This window comes from Sander lucioperca, chromosome 24 (assembly GCF_008315115.2).
Source record: "Sander lucioperca isolate FBNREF2018 chromosome 24, SLUC_FBN_1.2, whole genome shotgun sequence".
Taxonomy (NCBI): domain Eukaryota; kingdom Metazoa; phylum Chordata; class Actinopteri; order Perciformes; family Percidae; genus Sander; species Sander lucioperca.
In genome coordinates this window covers 14,695,803-14,715,419 of record NC_050196.1, presented here as the reverse complement: position 1 = coordinate 14,715,419, position 19,617 = coordinate 14,695,803, and the positions used below count along the sequence as shown (strand labels likewise).

The 19,617-nt window shown below is 39.3% G+C and overlaps 1 protein-coding gene across 4 annotated transcripts in view; it reads right to left on the bottom strand.

Annotated features, from left to right (window-relative positions):
- The window catches only part of LOC116044484 (neural cell adhesion molecule 2), a 397,500-nt gene that overhangs the window by 278,789 nt on the left and 99,094 nt on the right, over positions 1-19,617 (bottom strand). The window lies entirely within an intron of this gene.

Genomic DNA, 19,617 nt, shown 5'->3' with positions numbered 1-19,617 from the left:
TCATGGAACAAATGAGATTGTACGAAAGCCAGTCTGACATTTACTTAAGCGCTGCACAAAGGCACAACTATTAATACAATAAATGAATATGGTTCTGTTACATCTGATTCATGCTGGCATGATTCACTTGTCCCTCCTCTTCTATAATGTAAGCTTGTTTGCACTTTGTCTCTTGGAAACAGTGAGTTTAGTGAAGTGGGCAGCAGGTCACTCTGGTGATTGATTTGTCTTAAGTGTTTAAGACAATTAATATTCCCTGCTAACATAAAAGGTATTGAGTTTTGAGTGGCAGACGTGAATGATGCTTCATACTGAAATTATATGTTAAGAAATTTAAAAGGGCATTTAGGTCGATAAAAGCTGCCGTCAAACTAGTGGCTGTGAAATGCAAATGCTTTTAACTTCACAGCAGGGGACAGTCTGCAGGAAAAGTCACTGGTCTTGTTGAGGGGACAAAAGTTTTAAACCGTTTCATCAGTGTTCAAACTCAAGTTGAAAAAGCAGCATGTACATTCTTAGTAGTCTGTGTAAGTGCTGGCCTATACAGCAGTAGAGGAAAAACAGCAATCAGCATTCCACTAATAGCCTAAGTGATTGAGAATATATTCATTTAGTCTATCCCCTCATACTTGAAGAACATTCTCTTACTTGTGCCAACAGTGACAAATGCTCCTCCAAGTGAGGGTCACACCTTCCAACAATGAGCAAGACCGCAGCCACAAAGCACATCCTGCCGCCCATTTGCAGGACACTCAATTCCATTAGCTGTTCCTCACCCCTTCAACATATTTACTTGAGAAGTGTATTTATATGTTTAACTGGTATTTGCCATTATGTGGTCCAAAAGGTTGGTGCAACAACAAGCGGTCTGCAATTTATGTGAACTAATGATATGGAAATGGTATTCACAGGCCACTGTGTTGCCGCGGAGCAGCCGGTATTGAATTGACAGCAGTGAAGTGACTGGCAGCAGTGGGAATAGATTGTCCTGAATGATTTGCTTTTCCTTCCAAGCCCAGCGTGTCACCAGCCAGGCTTGGCCTTATCTACGTGTGGTTAGCCTTCTGTACCAGCCGCTCGGAGTGTGCGCCTTTCACATGCAAGCCTTGACGGGAATCAGTCAATCTGAATAGGGAGATGTCATTTTCTGATCCACTTTGCTTTACGGCATTGCAGTTTTCATCAGGCTCTGATTGTTAGGGCCCTTGCACTGGACTAAACAATTCTTGCTTTCTTTCTTTCCTTTTGCGAATTTTCCATTCATCTAAAAACTGTAATAATGATTTTTATTATTTAAGAATAAGCATACTTTTCCACCTACTTATCATTGCAAACTTGTGCCTAATTTCCACTACATGGCTTGACTCAACTCACTTTTGGTACCAGTTGCTTTTTTTTGTTTTCCACTGCAAATAGTACCCCCTCAGTGTAGGTGGGATTGTCAGCTAATCACCATAGCGACGCCACGTGAAACATGAAAGATGATGCAGTGACATCATCTTTAACGCAACACTCGCTGGATCCTTTTATCAGCAACAGCTTAGTGTACAGCGTAGTGTAAAACGAAGTGTATGGCGTAGTTTTCGGGCTGCCATTTTTAAGAAATCTGGGTCGAGTGACCGTTATTAACAGTCGCTTGGCTATTTAAAAATCGTACAGCAGGTTTGTGCAGGATGTCTCGGGTTTCTCTCTGACAAATCAGTGGTCTGCAGTGTTTGAACTCCACCTTCTAGTATTGGCTCAGCTCCCTTGGAACCTGGACCAAGGTGCATGGTACCAAAAGAAGTACCAGGTACTATCCTCAACTTTCGCTAATGGAAAACCAAAAAAAGTGAGTTGAGTAGAGCCGTACCCTTCAGTGAAAAACATGCTGCATTACAAAGTGCTGTAAAAAGAAACAAATGTTTTAACAAACTAAACTCATTCAAATAGCAGCAGCAAAACTATTTAATTCCAAACTCTCCCAGTTGAATCATCAGCACATTTGATGAGCAACCAAGTAAGAGTATTTTATGGTTCTTTGATATTAAAAGTACAGTCCTGTGAACTCAGCTGAAACAACTTTCCAGGGGATGATACCTCTATTTAAATAAAGGGATAAAAAGCACAAAGAGCAGCATTTACGTAGCATACAGGGGTATAAAGGCAAACATTTCTATGAGCAGCATTTTACATTTTTGGAAGCAGCAACCTGGTACTGTGTTTACGTCCACTGAATCCATCCATTTTATTCTAAAGAGGCTCTCTCAGTATTGCTTATATTCAAAACTTTCACAGCAGAGTTAGGACTTTCAGCCAATTAGAGAAACTACATGATATAAGGCTGAGACTGACAGAGGTACTTTCAGTTAATTGATTGGTAGCAGAACAATGCTAATGCACAATTATGTACAAGCTCCCATTTAATTACAACCATTGTGGGGGTGGGGTTGTTTAGTGAGGTTGTCTGAGAAAATGTTCTTTTCTTAAAATAAATCCTTGTTTATTTAATTATTAAAATAAATCTGCATAAACCTGCATATGGATAATTAAAAGGGACAATAAGGAGTGTGTCAGTAGCAGCTAATTGTAAATGGTACATGTTTACATTCCACTAAGATGGTTGTACATTAATGTGTTCTGTAAAGCATCTGTAGCCACTAGTACACTCTAGATTTTGTTTAACATCATATTATAGCTGGTTATTTGTCAAATTTTGGATTCAGTGTGCTATCTACCTTAATCAGCCCATTTCACACCATTTCACCTTCTCTGAGCAATGCTGATCAGAAACCACAGATAAACGATTATTTTTCTAGAGGGTGCTTCTACAACACCGTATTTGAAAAACCATATAGTTGGGTAGATGGGAAACTCGTTGAAAGGCTCAAAGTGCATACAGGTTTTCAAAAGCAAAGCTCAAGCATATCAAAACATTTTTCTCCTTCAGCACTTTGCAGCGAGACAGTTCTATTAAGTATCCTAAACATGGGTATCTAGAATGGCTTGGCCTAACAGCGGCCTAAATTTACTTCTCTTATTTGCCAGACTTATAGGACACCCCGATAAATCACATGAGAAAAAAAGAGGGGAGCGGTTCAATGCAGAAAAGTCAAAAAAAAGGCTAGAAGGATAAAAAATAACTAGAAGCTACCCTTTAGGCTATATCAAGAGGTTTTTAGGCACTCGAAAATTACAAGTGCATACAATCTGTGGTCACACCACGTTGATGGTGGGGTGAAAATCCAACTACATTTTTTTCTTCATGTTTTTACGAAAATTTCTTTTCCACTGTTTCTTTGTAGACAAAATTCTGCCAAAATGCCAAAATTGCATGGTTCAGAGTGCCAAAAGTTGGTGCGAGTGTTACTAATCTGCTCAAAAACTAGCCAAATCTGATGGCTGTATGTGGGCCAGATATGGTTTATATTTTGTTGTTCAGTGCCAAAACGCATCTGAATGTGACAACACCACAATCAGTTGGGCTCAGCTGGATAATTGGATATTTGGCTACATTTCTATACAAACATGAAGTACTCAAGCATACAGATGTATCAATTTTGTACACACTTCCATGTGTTGTTGTTTGTACTGTTAGGCTACAACATTCAATCTGATTTGCCATCATCTATTTGGAATTAACCTTTAGGAAATTAACCAGTTCACATAACCTAATAGCCGCAGAAAAAGCTGGATTTACATCTTTCTCTTTCCAGTAAAGTCTGGCTGTAATTTCATTGGCTGAGCTGAATTCCTTTTTGTTGAAACTAGAGGTCAGGCCAATAGGTTTATGTAATAACATCATATTGACATGTTGCTGTGGTTTCTAAATCCATTTAGTTCCTCCAAGACAACTCCACTACACAGATTGAGACTGAAGTTTATTGAAGAGCTGCTGTTACTACTAGTCTTTTCATAATCTGGTAATTGCAATGTGGTCTGTGGTATCGGTGAATCAGGGAATTGATGCGGACAGTCAATTTTAAGTTAATCATTGTAATTGTCCTGCTAATGGATTTCTAATGGAGGTGCCTATGTAACCAGGAAACATCAGCATTTACATTTACATGATACATTACACTTTTTGTCATGCCCGCGGTGCATCATTTCCACTAAAATAGTCAATGCATTCGGCAATCTCTGTTATTATTGCTAATACCTTTTCAATATCCCTTGCTGTTTTTCAATCTAATAGGATTTTTCCACCCGTGTGGTAAGGGTTTGGAGTCAATCCCTAAGATTTTACGGCAAATATGAAGCGCCGCAAAAAGCATAAAATGTTTCTGACTGCCTTCAAAAACCACTGCCGCTCTGATGAAATTCTTTATCTCCTCATGTGTGACATTGGAGTCTATCCAAAGGGCACCAATATAATCTTTTCCCTTACATTACTGTTCTTTTCTATAACCTTCAAGATGGCTTTTGTTCCTGACACTGGCAAAACCTTGATTTGTTTTCTATCAGATAAAAAAATGATAATGGAATAGAAAGCGGTGATGGCATTGTAATATGCATTGGCTGGTGAATGAAGAGTCTTACGGGCCCATAAAGCATGCATTTCATTTTGATGGTATTTGAATGTTCATGTTTTGTTGCTGATAGGAGGTGAAAGGTGCCTTTGAGAGTCCCATTCACACATTGAGGTCATCTGTTGTAACTGTTAAATCATGTAGGCTATTACTGTACAGGGTTGGCTCTCGAAAAATGTATTGTTTATTACATTTTTTGGGGAAAACCATGTGTGCTTTCACATGCACAACAAATGGGAAAACAGCAACAGGAGAAGCCTTTTTTTAGCGGAATGATTTGAAAGTGAGACCGAACCTTAATAACCTTCTAGTGGCAATAACATTATTTCACTAAACCCCTCCCACGAACAGTGATTAGAGGTGCTTCCGAGACCAAGGAGCATTTTATATTACATTATGTTGTTGGGGAACGTTAGCAGCATTGCATTAGCCAAACACAGAACCAGGGTTACATAGGACAACTTTTACAGGTGTGTTGAGGATAGATGGCATCATTCAGTGGTGGCTTGTGGGTAGAAATTAGTCCCTCTCCCTCTCTACTCCTGCCGGGAGCGAGATAGGGTCGCAAATGACTGCGGTTGCCAGACGCTCATATTTTACCTTCTCATTAGCAGTGAAGGAGCATGAGGTAATTACTGTGCTGGAGTGGCAGCTAGGCTCTGAGGTAAGGGAAGGAAGCTCCAAATAATGAGATGTGTATTTTACTGAGGCTGAAACCCCAGCTTGGCCAACAAGCCGACAGAGAGTAATCTATCTGCAAAACTGTGCAAGAAAATGTGTGCGTTTGTATGCATGCACATGTGATTTAGTCTGAGATTAAATAATACAAAAGACCTTTTTATGTAAACAACCCAGAAGTTAAACTCTCAACCAATTATTTATACAGAGACATGAAGAATAAGATCTGAAAGCCTGCAGGGGGGTGGGTGACTACAAAAGTGTAACACATGCATTAAAGACAAAAGGAAGCAAGCAGTGATCAAGTCAAACCCCTTTAGGTTACTTCTGCCAGTAAGCAGTGTTATACCCTATTCCTCTCACCTGCTGCTAACAGAAGTGCTGAAAACCTGCAGAAGCTCTTCATGACATTATAGATACATCAGGATCATTTGACACCTAATTCAGATTCCTAACACAGGAACTCATGCACTTTTCAGACAAAGTCTACAGTGAAGGCAACAATGGCCTAAAATGACTTTGTAGGGAATGATGATCTGACATTGTGTCAGAGAAATCTCTTTAGGGAAACCAATGTCACCAGGTTTCAACCCAAACTCTCAGAATATCTCAGATATTTAAAAATGTAACCGTTGGATAGTTATGGTCACCTCATGATTATATTTCTAAACATTTTTATCTCAAATTGTGTTGATTTCATTCTGAAATTTGCCCACAGAAAGACATACATTAAACGGTCAAGACTGAAATGAAAGCATGAGAAAATCTTCAGACACTCTTTTCTTATGCAGCAGTGTTATGATTCAGATTGGTGTGTTTCTATATTCAAATTGTAGCCGGGTGCTGTTTTCATCAAATGCAGTGTAACAAGACAAAGATTTACGCACTTCTAGATTTCATGCACATAAGTGAAATTTGTCTGTGCTATTCTAAATGTTTCTTCACCTGTATCTACAGTTCTTTCAAGAAACTCTGAACAGTAATTTATTCATAGTAAAGAGGCTTTGGCAAAAGCACAATAAAGGAAATCTGTCTTCTCATGTTTCGCCTTTATTCCTCGGTGGTTGAAAATCTTCCTGCTCTAATCTTTTCCATTAATCCTGTTTTCTTACGCTGCCAAAGTCCCTTTTATTCACAAACACTTACATTACCACATCAGACCAATGATCTTTCTGCCCTCGTCTTCTTTAGATATAACTATCACTGCAATATCATTGGCTGTCACTCACCTGCCCATCACCACCACGGCCGAGAGTTTCCATCAACCACCTGCTGGTTTTACACCCCCACCAGCGTCTAGATTCCTAGGAATCCTTACTGATTGATTTGAATTGATCTCTCCTGATTGAAATTAAACCATTACAATGTATGGCCTATTGAATGTGTAAATCCTTTTCCATATAGGTTTCGTCAGGGTCTGTTTTTCATAGTTTGGGTTTGGCTTCTTAGTTCCAGTTAAGGGGAATCCTATAAGTATACAATGATATCTTGAACTTTCAGTGGCCGGGTTGGATCAGTTGGTAGAGCGGGCGCACATATACATAGAGGTTTATGCCTCGACGCAGAGGTCCAGGGTTTGAGTCCGACCTGTGACAATTTCCTGCATGTCTTCCCCCTCTCTCTCCCCTTTCTCACCTAGCTGTCTAGTCCATTAAAGGCGGAAATGCTTCAAAAAATAATCTGAAAAAAAAAATATATATCTTGAACTTCCAAGATTGTAATGCATTGGGTTGCCGGTACCTTGTACAACACGCAACCAATGCAGCCCCCTGCGCTGTTTTAATGCAGTGTTACTTTTGGCCTGAATCTCCGCTAATGCTCTTGTGGCAGAATGGAAATAAATCCCTGCAGCCAGGATCTACATATTGGGGGAAGCCTCCTCAAAGGATGGAAGCTGTTAACGCAAAATATTAAGTCCATGGTTACGGAATAAATCTTTAAACAATCAAATGTATGTAACGTTTGGCTGTCCACATACTTTTGGCCATGTAGGACTGTTCAGCCTCTCTGCACGGTCTTGCACACCAAACATCTTTTCTGAAAACTGCTCAACCGAAGCGGTCATGACAAAGTTATGATAAAGCCTGTAGCTGCAGACTCATCTGCTGTTGGTGATCATTGCAACGGGTGCTCAAACAAATGTCAAGGTTTAATTGAATGAACTGTGATTAAATGAAAATTGATTTATATATTCTGCAGGCTACTGAACACGCTATGTGGGTCTGATCCAAGTGACCAAGGTTTGCATCTGGGTCAGAAAGCAGCAGGATAGCACATTAGGATGCTGATCTGACCTTTACTATTAAATAAATGGCAGCTGTACAGCCATTAAGATGTAGCCTATAATGAGGCTACTAACGCAGTGGTCTTCACAAGCAACAAAAGATCCTAACCCTTATCCTCCATCCATCCACCCACACACACATCTCACTGCTACATAATGACTTCATAGGGCACAAGGTTAACTTATCTTTAAATCCTAAACATTCAGCCATAGCGTCCTTAAAATCTGTAACATTTTCACATCCAGCAGAATTAAAACACAGCTATTTCTCTAAATGTTGTCTTGACACTACGCAGACACATGAATTCATATATTTGCACCCACATAGAAACAGAAACTAGGTCATACTCTAACAAAGACCTCACCCTGTACACCGAGGTACGCAAATTTGGTCCTTGTTATTAGAAACAAAGTCCCCAGAAGTTTGCCAAACATGCTTGTGCAGCATCTGCAGTAACAATGGAAAGGTTTTCTCTAACAAAACTGTGCTCTTGCCTTTATCTGCCTGAAACCACCAATGGCCATGACACAAACACAGATACATAATCCCCACAGACTTTTTGTATATTACAGTACCACCAGCAACTGTCAATCAGTGAAATATGAAATCAGTAACATACACAAATAAAACAAGGACCCACTTGAAAATAAATTGCTGCCATTCTAAAAACTGCAGATATATTAATAGACAGCATTATGAATTGTAAGAATACAACCCCTTTTTTTTCAATTGAACCTATTCATTAATAAAATATGTAGGAATATAATAAAATAGTGAGATAGAGCAACACATGGGACAAAGCTGTACAAAACCAGCAACAGTGAAGTATTCAAAATATCGCTTAAGGTATTGTTTTTATGATAAATTCCACTTCATGTAAAAAGAGCAATTTAATATTGATCCGATGCATAATTTACATGTAATCAGGAATGATTTACAGTCAGACAAAACATGCCCCACAGAGATATTGACCACGGCACCGCCGACTGTACACTCGCAGATGAATTTCAGCACCACAGACAGTGGCACCTTTTCAATCAGTGTCCAGATAATATTGGTAAAGCCGAAGTGTTTGAAACAAATTACAGATGGGGGCATTTAATTCACAGCCGCACACCCACAGATGAAATTGGATTTGATTGCGTTGTGTGAGAAGTCCCCCTGCACCACACTTGCATTAAGTCTGCAGCATGAGTATTGCACTCTCAATATTTGACTTCCTGACACACTAACTAAGAAACCGCCAGCATTACATCTGAGCAAAGCCATTACTCCTTGGTTGTGGGAGAGTGTTATGCGTGGCAATGACTTGTGTCATGTCCCATTAATAATGGTAATGATAGCATTAGGGGGAGCTGTGGGATGTAATTCAAAGATCTGCCAAGTGCGAGTGACAAGGTCATTCTAAATGACAGTAAGCAGGCCTGACATTCGCTTACAAGGAGAAATGTGCGTGTGTGTTTTTTTTTTAATCACTCAAAGTAGCATGATGCCCACGCCGAAACAAGACTTACCCTGTTATTAAACAGTAGCAAGCAGCAATTGTTCCAATAACATACTGTATGGTTAGTCGGATTTTAGAGTTTCAGCTGCCTCTCATCAGCAGCAGGTGTTTGATGTCAAAAGGAAACATTTAGGTGCTGCTGGGATTGAACTTTTAACTATGTGTCTATAACCATTCGTCCGTCCTGCCAATTTATACATTTATCTCTACATTTATTCAAGCTCATAATGGAAAGTGTATTCTCCACTACTGCAAATTATAGTTTTGATGTTTTTTTCTGGCAACACTTTCCATGCGGATTTATGGATTTTGGAGATAAATATTCCCGTAAAGTCCAATTATGGGTATATGAGGTCTGTATGCAACGATATTTCAATTATATTTCTAATCTCCAAAACAACTTTTTATTAAAAGAATGTTGTATTTAATCATTCACATACCTCTAATCAATAATGATAACATTACTGATATGCATGAATTAAACGTATAGCGCGTGGAGAAACATTAAGAAAACGTGTTAATATGTTGCAGAATGATTTAACATGTTATACATAGAATTTGCTAGGACAGAAATCAGATTGAATGAGAGCAGGACAGCTGTGGTGAAGAACATATTTCACTCCCCCTGGATCATGCTGGCAGCCAGATCTTAATGCTCTATATATAATTAAGCTGTGAACATCACACATTATTCATCTGTCAGAGGCGCTCCCGAAATTGACGGAAGGAACTTTACGCACAATTAATCACAACTATCGCCTTTCTTTTGCCAGTGCTTTCAGCTGAAATCTCTGCTCTCTGAATTAAGTTTTAATTTCTCCGCCAAAACAAAACACAATGCCACCCACCGCAAATCTTCAATAAGTCATCAGATAGTGATTGAGTGTGATCATAAAAACAGTGCAGCTGCTGGGCCTTTTCACACCGAGATGCATTTCAGAAATATCATCAGTCACCGCAATGGTGCCCTTGAAAAACACTTGATCATAGTAATTAAAATATGGTTCAAACAAGCACAAATGTTTCCCCACAAATGTTAATGAATGACAATTTGTGTTTGACTAAATGTGCTCAACTGGGAAACATTTCAATTCTTTTATATCGTGTCTTTTGAGAAACAGTTTATACTGCTGAGAGATGAGATTTCTTTTATTCAGTGTGTTTAGAGTTGAACAAACTTCTAATGCAGTGTTTCTGCTGGGGAACGCACTTTTTTTTTTCTCTAATGGTGAGAAGAGATATAATTTACCCTGTGTCTCTCAACAAAGCTTTTCAATAAAAAGATTTTATAGCAAAAAACTTAATTCTAACAGAGTTGGCAAAAAGATTCTGCTCTTTGAGGAAGGTCTCAAAGAATCCAAGCAGCAATGAGGTTTCTGCAGAAAGAACTAATCCCTATGATGCTTAAAGATAAGCGTAAACCTACATTAACATTAGAGATAAGTCCAGTAAGACAGATTCCACAGCTTCAATCACATGTGGAGAAGGTTTGGAATGTGGCCGAAGCTGCGGCAGTGAGCAGTCTTGGCATTAGAAGCCAGCAGAGTAATAGTGACGACAGTTTTCACAAAATGGTAACCCAAAAGCTATTCTTATTCATGGTTTATAAATCATTATTAAATTATTTATTGGCCATTGCTAAAGTCATTAGTTACAACTTTTAAACCCTTTGACTTCATACAAAGTGGAACACAAATATTGCTCCAGAGTCAGTAAAGGTTTACAGAGCAAAGAAATCACGTAACTAAAATGCTGCAACAAAAGCCTGTTTGTGCCTGCTGTCATCATGCATATGTACATTTCATGCAGATCTCATTGTGTCCTTTAAAATGTCTATTTTCCTCGGATAACATGTATTTATAGGCAGAGCCATGCACACCAGACTGTGCCTAATTCAGTAAAACATTGGCAACATCTGATCCCTGAAAATGTTGTCTTCCACAGATACTGTATATATACAAAGCTTGACAATAGTTAAACTAACTTCAGCCAATTGGTTGCAATGTTTACTTTAAAATCACGTAACATGACTTTAGAGTGTTTATGTGGCATTAAAGCTTTGGCCATTCAGAAAGGCTCAGCCAACACCCTTGTGTTACATGTGCAGATTGGTGAGGTTCATTGTGCGTCTGTCAGAGTAAATGATTCACACTTCTGACTAAGGTTCTATTTCCTTACACTTTTTTTGTCGACTTGACACCTACTTTTCAGAGTGCATAAGGCAAAAACTGCGTGATTAAATAAGCGACTCACAAAATGAGAAATTTCCCTCGAGATTCACTGCAGGGTTTCTCCGGGGAAACAGAGCTCTTATTCAGTGATTTTACAGGGGAAGAGACATTTCACTCAGAGTTGTGTTTCTCCAGCAGAACATACATCTTTTATTGCACCAACTATCAAACTGATAACTTTTAGCTCCGAGTAATGTCTTCACCATGGGGGAAGACATCTTTCTCTAAGAACCGTGGTTTCTACTGCGGAGAACATCTTAGAGCACAGTCATTGTTTCTACCGGGGGAACAAACATCTTCTGTTCAGAGCAGTGTTAGTGCAGTGTATCAGTCCAACTTTAATGCAACAGCAGTTGTTCCAGCTGCAGGAGCTGTTTCTATCTGATTGAGTGAGAGTGCCATTGACCTTCAGCCATTTTACTGAGACTGTATTAAAAAGGCCCAGCCAGAGCCCTGATTTTTATGGCCGAGCCTTCCCAAGGTCCCTCTGACCTGATGGATATTACCAGGATAAATCAAACTTTCATGCCAACACACTCATCCACAGTAGGGGATGAAGCATGACTGTGTATTGAAGAAAGGCATGACTCTGAGTCAAGTGTGTGTGTGTGTGTGTGTGTGTGTGTGTGTGTGTAAGTGTGCATTTTACAGTGTTTTGTATTAAAGTCAGGGTGTCGGTTTAATAACAGGACAGTATGTGGGAGTGTATGTATGTATTTAAGTGCGTCCGTGTGTTTGTGGGTGTCAGTCAAACGCATGAGCGAGCCAGTCGGCACATGAAAGCAGTCCAGTTTGACAGCCGCAGCATACATAATTCGTCAGTGAATAGTTTCTGCGGTAACCGGAGCTCTTGGCCACCTCACAGCGCCGTGTCACTGCTGTGAAAGCGGCGGAGCGGAGCGTTCTTTAATGTGCCCACATCAACTTAACATTAACAATGCAGACACACAGGGTGAGTGAGAGGACAGTGGTGGATGGCAGATCTATTTCATAACTGACCAGAGTCTCATATCCATGGGGCAACCAGGGTTTGTCATTGTGGGATTTAAGTCTCAGTGTGTGGTGACAGCTTGATAATGCTGCCCTGATTCAAACACCAAGCTGTGCTCCTCTGGATTTACTAAAAGCGCTAAGGGCGGATAGTCTTAATGACACGCATGTACTCAATGACTTCCTATTTCGAACTGTGAAAGCCTCTTATTTTTGCTGATCATCGCCTCTAAAGATGGAAGCAGCTGAACAAGTCAAGTGTTACACGATATAGGATTAGGTATTAGACAGCGTGTGTTTTGCCTAAACCGGTTTTGTTTCCAACTCAATGTTACTAGAGTTTAAAACAAACTTAAAGTTACCTATGAAACATGAATGTGGCAGGTGAACAATCATACATATAAAAGACCACCATCTGCTGTACATCTATCAGGAAACTTCAAACCTGTCAACACATACTGCGCTGTGGTCTCTTCTTCAAATTCTTATATACAGTATATATTTTTGCACTTATAGGTGGGTGCCAGTAATACTCTAATGCTGCATCTACACTAAAACAAGGTTTTAGCAGAGGAAAGGTAAGAAATGTTTTTTCTGCAAACAAGTCTCCTTTTTATTTATCTTTTTCACATCATTTAGCCAACTTTTTCACCTGAGCCAAATTCATGGTGTTTCTTTTTTGCTACTGTGCGTGAAAGAGATGGATGAACTCCGTAGTAGTGTGTAAAAGTGTAAACTTTTAATGTGGTACAAATGTGGCCGAGAAATAAATGGCAATTATAATCTGTCTTGACCTGTAACAGCCACTGTTGCATCTATAGTTGGATACACTCAATAACATTTCATTAACACCCTCGCAAAGGTGCCTGACTTAAAAAAAAAAAAAAAATGACTTCCGTTTCTGCAAATAATGTAGGTTTTAGTCAGCAATAATACCAAAGAGGTACTGTACGTCTTATGCCAATGAGACATCTTATTAGTATTCAAAGCCTAGAACATCCTCTTGAGTATTATATATGACGGCTATCAGTTCATGTGCTGAATTTGTACACAACAAAAAACAGGAGAAAACAACAAATGGTAGCTCGCTGAGTTACATAAAAGCTATTATGACAGCTAGTAATGATGACTAGGGATGTTTTATTGAAACTGCATGTTCAATAACTGTCCATCATACCCTTTAGACATCGTGGACAAACATTTTACAAGGTACAAAAAACTGTTTCAGTTTGCTTCCTCTCCCAAAAGAGCTTCTCCCTCAGTCGCTTGGTTTCCCCTAGCAGCATTTCCTGTGCCTTTTTATCATAAATCCATTTCTGTTGTTATTGGGTCAGACTTACTCTCCGATGGGACCTCACGTTGCTTTAAAAACCAATAACAGAGAGCCTCTGGCAAGTTTCCGGACAATTTATCATTGTTGCTAAATGTAAGAAGGGCACTGTGGTGATGTTTACAAATTTAAAGGCAGGTTATGGGAGACAGAGAGTGTGTGTGTGTGTGTGTGTGTGTGTGTGTGTGTGTGTGTGTGTGTGGCCCAGCCCACTTCCTGAGTGTCAATCAGGTGATGTTTGAGGAATAAAATCAGTAAACACAAGTTCACACTTCATCAGAACTCACTTGCATAAAATGTGGAGGCAAAAGGTGCCATTTTGATTATTTTGATTAATGTATGAATGTTGCAAAAATCTAAATGTTCAAGAAAAAAAAAGGACTAAAATATAAATAAATCAAATGAATGCTGCCTGTATATTTTACTGCTGGGTTCTTTGAGGACACTAAATAGTTGATGGGAAGTGAATGCTTTAAGGAGGAATAAATTAAGTTAAATGAATAAAATACGCGTTGAAGTGATGTTTTTAATCGTATTCTAGTTGGAATGGGCCAGATGTAATTAACTCATTTTACCTTTTTTCTAAAGACGAGTGCCTTGGATTTTTCCTTGATGCTCACTGAATTTGTTCATGCCCCCCTACCAAAGAGCACCGTCATATTTTTCACAAAGACTAGTTCCTAGAAGCTCTCAGTTCTTCAATCTTCGTTGTATTTTACATATTTAACTTACTTAAGCATATCTAAATCCTTTATATGAGAAGTCACTAAACATGACAGGCACAGGCTCTTTAGAGAGCATTGCAGGTGTAAGGAGAAGTTGCTACTTGAAAACACAAATTAGACAAGGCGCAACCTCGAGTCCAACTGTGGTGAAATACATCCTCACTGCGTGGGCAGGGGAATAAACATGACATTAAAACCAAAGTAAGAAAATTAAAATAAAGAGTGCAGTCAGGTCCATAATGCTTAATTAGAGTTACACAGGCTGGAACTGTATTTGTTTTGACTCCTCCTGCCAAGAAAATGTATTCAGGATGGCAGGTTGCTAAACTGGGCCTAATGAAACAAGCGTGAAGCCATGGGCCTTGGCTTTACAAACAATGTTTTGCTTTTAATAAGGTTGTATGAAACTAAATGAATCAAATGTCTCTTCCAGTATATGAAACAGAAGTTTCCAACAGGTTCTAAGTCTCGTGGTACATTTCACCACCAAACAACCTGCACTTGGCTGCCAAGACAGAGATGAAGCCTTGCTTTGGCATTTGAGATGAAACAAAGCTGAAATACTGTTTGCATGACGGACAGGATGTTGGGGATGTGCCCTTTATGAGAGCTTCCCTGATTGGCTAGCTGATTCTCAAAGAGGTTATATAGATAATGTCAAGCAAGGAAGCTGTACTAGACCCTGACATTACCGGAAAATAAAGATCGACTTGTGCTGCCGACTTATCAAAACGCTATTTTTATTAGTTGAAAGGAAACTTCAGCGCTGAAACTATAATGAATAAAAGATCTAATACGTGATAATATCTGGTCCGGTGATTATATCTGGTCTTTACTGCCCCGTTATACTGCACAATGATCCAAAAATATTGAATGTGAAATGTCACCAAGACTAACGACTCCATTTCCAGTTAACTGTGAGCATTTTTTGGTCATGATGGATGAGTTTATAGTGTGGCAAATGACCTTGACAACAGATGGTGATTATATTTCCACTCTTCTACTTTTTTTTCTTCTTCCTTTTTCTCTGCAGCCCTCTCCCAGGCCAACAACACAGAGCAATTAACACAAATACAGAGTGAGCTTCAGAGAGATAGTGCCATGTAGAATACAAGACACAGGCGTCAAAGACTGCAGTATTTCTCAGACATGAATTCACCTTTATGCACATGTTTATATCCTCTACTGTCTTTAATCAAAGTAATTAACCAATAAAAGACGGCTCATTTTGTACTAAGTGGATCAAACGGCTATGCATTGGCAGCTTCTGCTTTAAGTAATTACAAATAAATGCACACTGCACATGTAAGTTCCCTGCACTCTGTGCAGCCTGATTTCAGAGCTCTGTACTGCTGCCAATATCTGATAGCATTGTAGGCTTGATTAAGAATAGGGATGTCATCTTTGTGTGCCAGAGTCAGAAGAATGGCCACGAAAATGGCAATGTACGGATAAGATCGACACAGCCGTACGGGTCGTTGCAGGTCAACTTATAAAAATTAAAGCTCTGAAAAGGCTGTACACTGGCACAGTGGTGCTTGGAGCTAAATGCTAAAGTCAGCATGCTAACGTGTTCACAAAGGGCAATGCTAACATGCCATAAAAGCAGCAAAACCGCTTTAACATGCTTTTGGAGATATTTCAATTACAGTAAGAGAGCCCCTAAACGTTGCTATAAAATGATAAGCACAAATGGGAATATGATCCATTACATGACATCCAGAAAGCCCAAAAGCAATTTCTACAACATGTAGTTAACGTTTAACTTAGTTTAAAGGGGGCCGTAAAATGCATCGTTAGTCACCAAGATTTCACTAAAACAAAGGCAAATATCAAAGGCTGAGTGCAAAATGCATCTCATTTTCTTCCTCTTCTTGCGTCATAATTTCCCTTACATGCCTCATTTACTCATTAAATATTAATTGCTCATTATAAATCAGTCTATGTAAGAGCTTCAATGAGTGTAAAACGCTTGTGTTAATCCCTGTACATCATGAAACATTATTTCTTATCACTGTGGTTATCTTTAAAAGTAAATTAAGTGTTCTGTGTTGCCAACTGTGAATGTAAGGTATCTACTGTTTACGACAAGGTTTAACTACTCATTTGGTAGTTCAGGGCTGACCTGGTTGATTTGAGATCATTTCCAAAAGAATATGTGCGGTTTTAATGGATTTTAAGTTATTACTTTAGTCTGATTTCCTGAGCTCATATCATCCCGTCTATACCTTGCTGAAGAAGAGCGTGTAACTAGTTCAAACACTAGATGTTTGTCACTAACAGTAAATTGGAGCTTGGATGTACTGCAGTACTCAGCCAATCACCAACATCACCATAATTAGCTTCCTCGGTGCCACAAGTTCAAACACAAAGCCAGTAACAGCAACAGTAATTCACAGGGTTCATTGGATAAAATGCATCAAACATTGAGTCCATTACTTATAAATTATATTGTGTTTATGTGGAACAAAGTGTTCCAGACCCTGATGCCAGGTAAAGAAATATATACACAAATAAATGAATATTCATTCTTTTAGGGAAAGATTCTGCAGTTGCTAGGCAACTAATGAAGAGGATGGGATTTTTTTCGGAGAAACCAACTTTAATAGTGCACCTCTGAAAAACATGAGACATTAATTTTAATTCATAATGTGCTCGCTGATAAATACTTTTGAACATTAGTTTTTGTCAGCCTAATTTAAAAATAAATAGCAAACAATCATAGTGAAAGAAAAAAAATATGTAGCTGGACACTTTGTGTTTTTTGCATAATCATTCAGCGGAGCTTCTGATTATGAACAAGGAAATGGGCTTTTTTTTATTTGGAGCACAAAGACAGAGAGCAGGCAAAACATCCGCCCACTTTCTCGCCTGTGTACAGGCCAGTGTTACCAAACAACAAACGGCTTTTCAAATAATTTTAAATACACAGCGGAGAATCTGGTGCATAATCATGGTTAGAGATACAGATCAGCCTGACACCACATATTCTGCAAGTGGAGATTCAGCTTTAACTACTGATTCATAGGGATGTAACCCAATACAACAAGTTTCGTGCAAAACGGTAAAAGAGGTTTTTCATTTTTTTCTTGTACTCTTCAAACTATGTTCGACTTCTCCGACCTCCAAATTTTAAAGCCACAGTAAAACAGCACTAAGTGACTTTATCTTGCATAATGTGACATCCAGTAGGAGATTTAAGGGTGGATCCCATCCCCCTTGTTAGCAAAATGTCCAAAATGCATGCCCCTTGTTAACCTGCCACACCCCGCCTCTCAATCCCAAACAGCAGAGTGAGTGCAGGGGCAGAGGGGTTTAGTTGAATGTTAGTCTAGTCTGCCTGACTCAATAATCCTTTGTCTGACTTTGTGCAAGTTAGAATCTATCTAACAGACTAACTGTGTATTGATAAATCTATGGCGCTGTCCGTGGTTCTGAAATAGGCAGATTTGAATTGCAATAGTTCTGGCCATTCTCATCTTTGTACATATAGCTGTGCAAAGTAATGCACTGTAATTCATAGAGTATGTATTCCACGTATTTATTGCTGTATGCACTACATTGACTGCTACTGTATAAGACCGCTCTGGTCCGCGTACGGAGGAGGTCGAGGTGGATGGGTGGGTCATAAAACACAGGGCTTTTAAGCAGGGGAGGGGAGGTTGTGTCCCAGGGAAGACACAAGACTTTCACCTTGGAAACGCGTGTTCTGTGTCCTGGGAGTACTACTTAAGGGGACCAGTGTTTTTTTTTTGCTGAGATATGAAAGGTGAGAGGGGAGACATGCAGGAAAACTGTCACAGGTCAGATTCGAATCCTGGACCTTCTGCGTCGAGGAATAAACCTCTGCATATGTGCCCCCGCTCTACCAACTGAGCTAACTGGCCACGGACCAGACCACAATCTTTTTTTTTCTAATCTTAACTAGTCATTTTGGTGGCCAAAGTTAACTGTTGTTGCCACATGACGGTCACCTTTTATCTGCTACACTCAACTGCAACAGCCCCTGAAAGGACCAGAGGAATTTAACTATGAAGACTAAACTTAACTGTCATGTGACTGATCGCCACGTGACCTGCCGGCGGTCAACATGATTTTGTATATCACATCACACAAATTGTTGTGCCTACGTTTTTGTACGATATCATACTTGATGAGAATGCGTTTCACAGTTAGCTTGAGCCAAGTGCGGTTTTATATGATTGGTGGTTGGTTGTAGGTAGGTATTGAATACATTTATGCTGAAAATCAGGAGTCATTAAAATTGTTTTACATAAAGACAAAAGAGGAATTTTGCATAAAAATTCTATATATTATGGCATATATTTGGCATGTAACATGAGAAAACTGAACAATTAACAAAAGGGACACAAAACTAGTATTTTCTATTTCTCTGCTCTGCGTTACTCCTACTACTTCATCCGTTCTCACTACCAGCATACATAAATCTGTACCAATTCCAAATGTTAATATTAGCATTATACAACAGTATTTAATCATGCATTCACATCCTCTTCATATGTGCAATTGTGAATTACGCCTCTCAAGCGAGTAGAGGAATCCCTTTTACTGTGAAGTGGAGAGACAGAGAGAGGTCTGGCTTACTGAAGCTGGTAATCAGCCAAAAGCAAAACCATCCTATTCCTGTCCTTTAAACGATGTTTGAGCAGAAACTTTGATAAGTCACAGCCGACTCATTTTCACCCATTTATATTTCACGCTTAATATAAAACGTCCAAATATTGGGCTTTCAATAATATAGTGCAATCCTTTGATGTGATCCAGGAGAACTTGTTGAAGAGATGGAGTCAGAGCGGACTGTTCTCATCAATTACTCGCATTTTATGCAACAGCAACCTTAATGCTGCAAGGTCAGTAAAAACAATTGTTATGTGAAAATTGAGCCAAAGGCACAGACAAAAGGGGATATAAAGACTGCGTTGGCTTTTATAAGAGAGATCTAGGTGTTGTCTCTGCGTTTGTTTGCAAAATGTTTGCATGCAATTACCTCATAGAGTATCCACAGTGGCTCAGTCACAGTGGTAAGGGTGGATGCTTTTAATGGGTTTGTCATTTTTTTCAAAAGGGGCTTTGACACAAGAACATGATTTGTTCAGCGGTGAACAAAGAGTCCTTGACTTTGTCCCGGTTGGTCTGAGGCCGCCTCTACATGGGCTTCAGCTGTCACTAAATGGCCACATTTCCAGTAGAGCTTCTTTAGTTGTCATGAATTTTAGTGCATTTGGGAAGGAGAGAGGAGAACAAAATCCATGTCTGCAAGGGCATCTATAAAATCACAAATGACAGGTGCTGTAATGGTTTTTACACTCATGAAGACTTATGGCTGAAATATGTCTGTGTCCGTA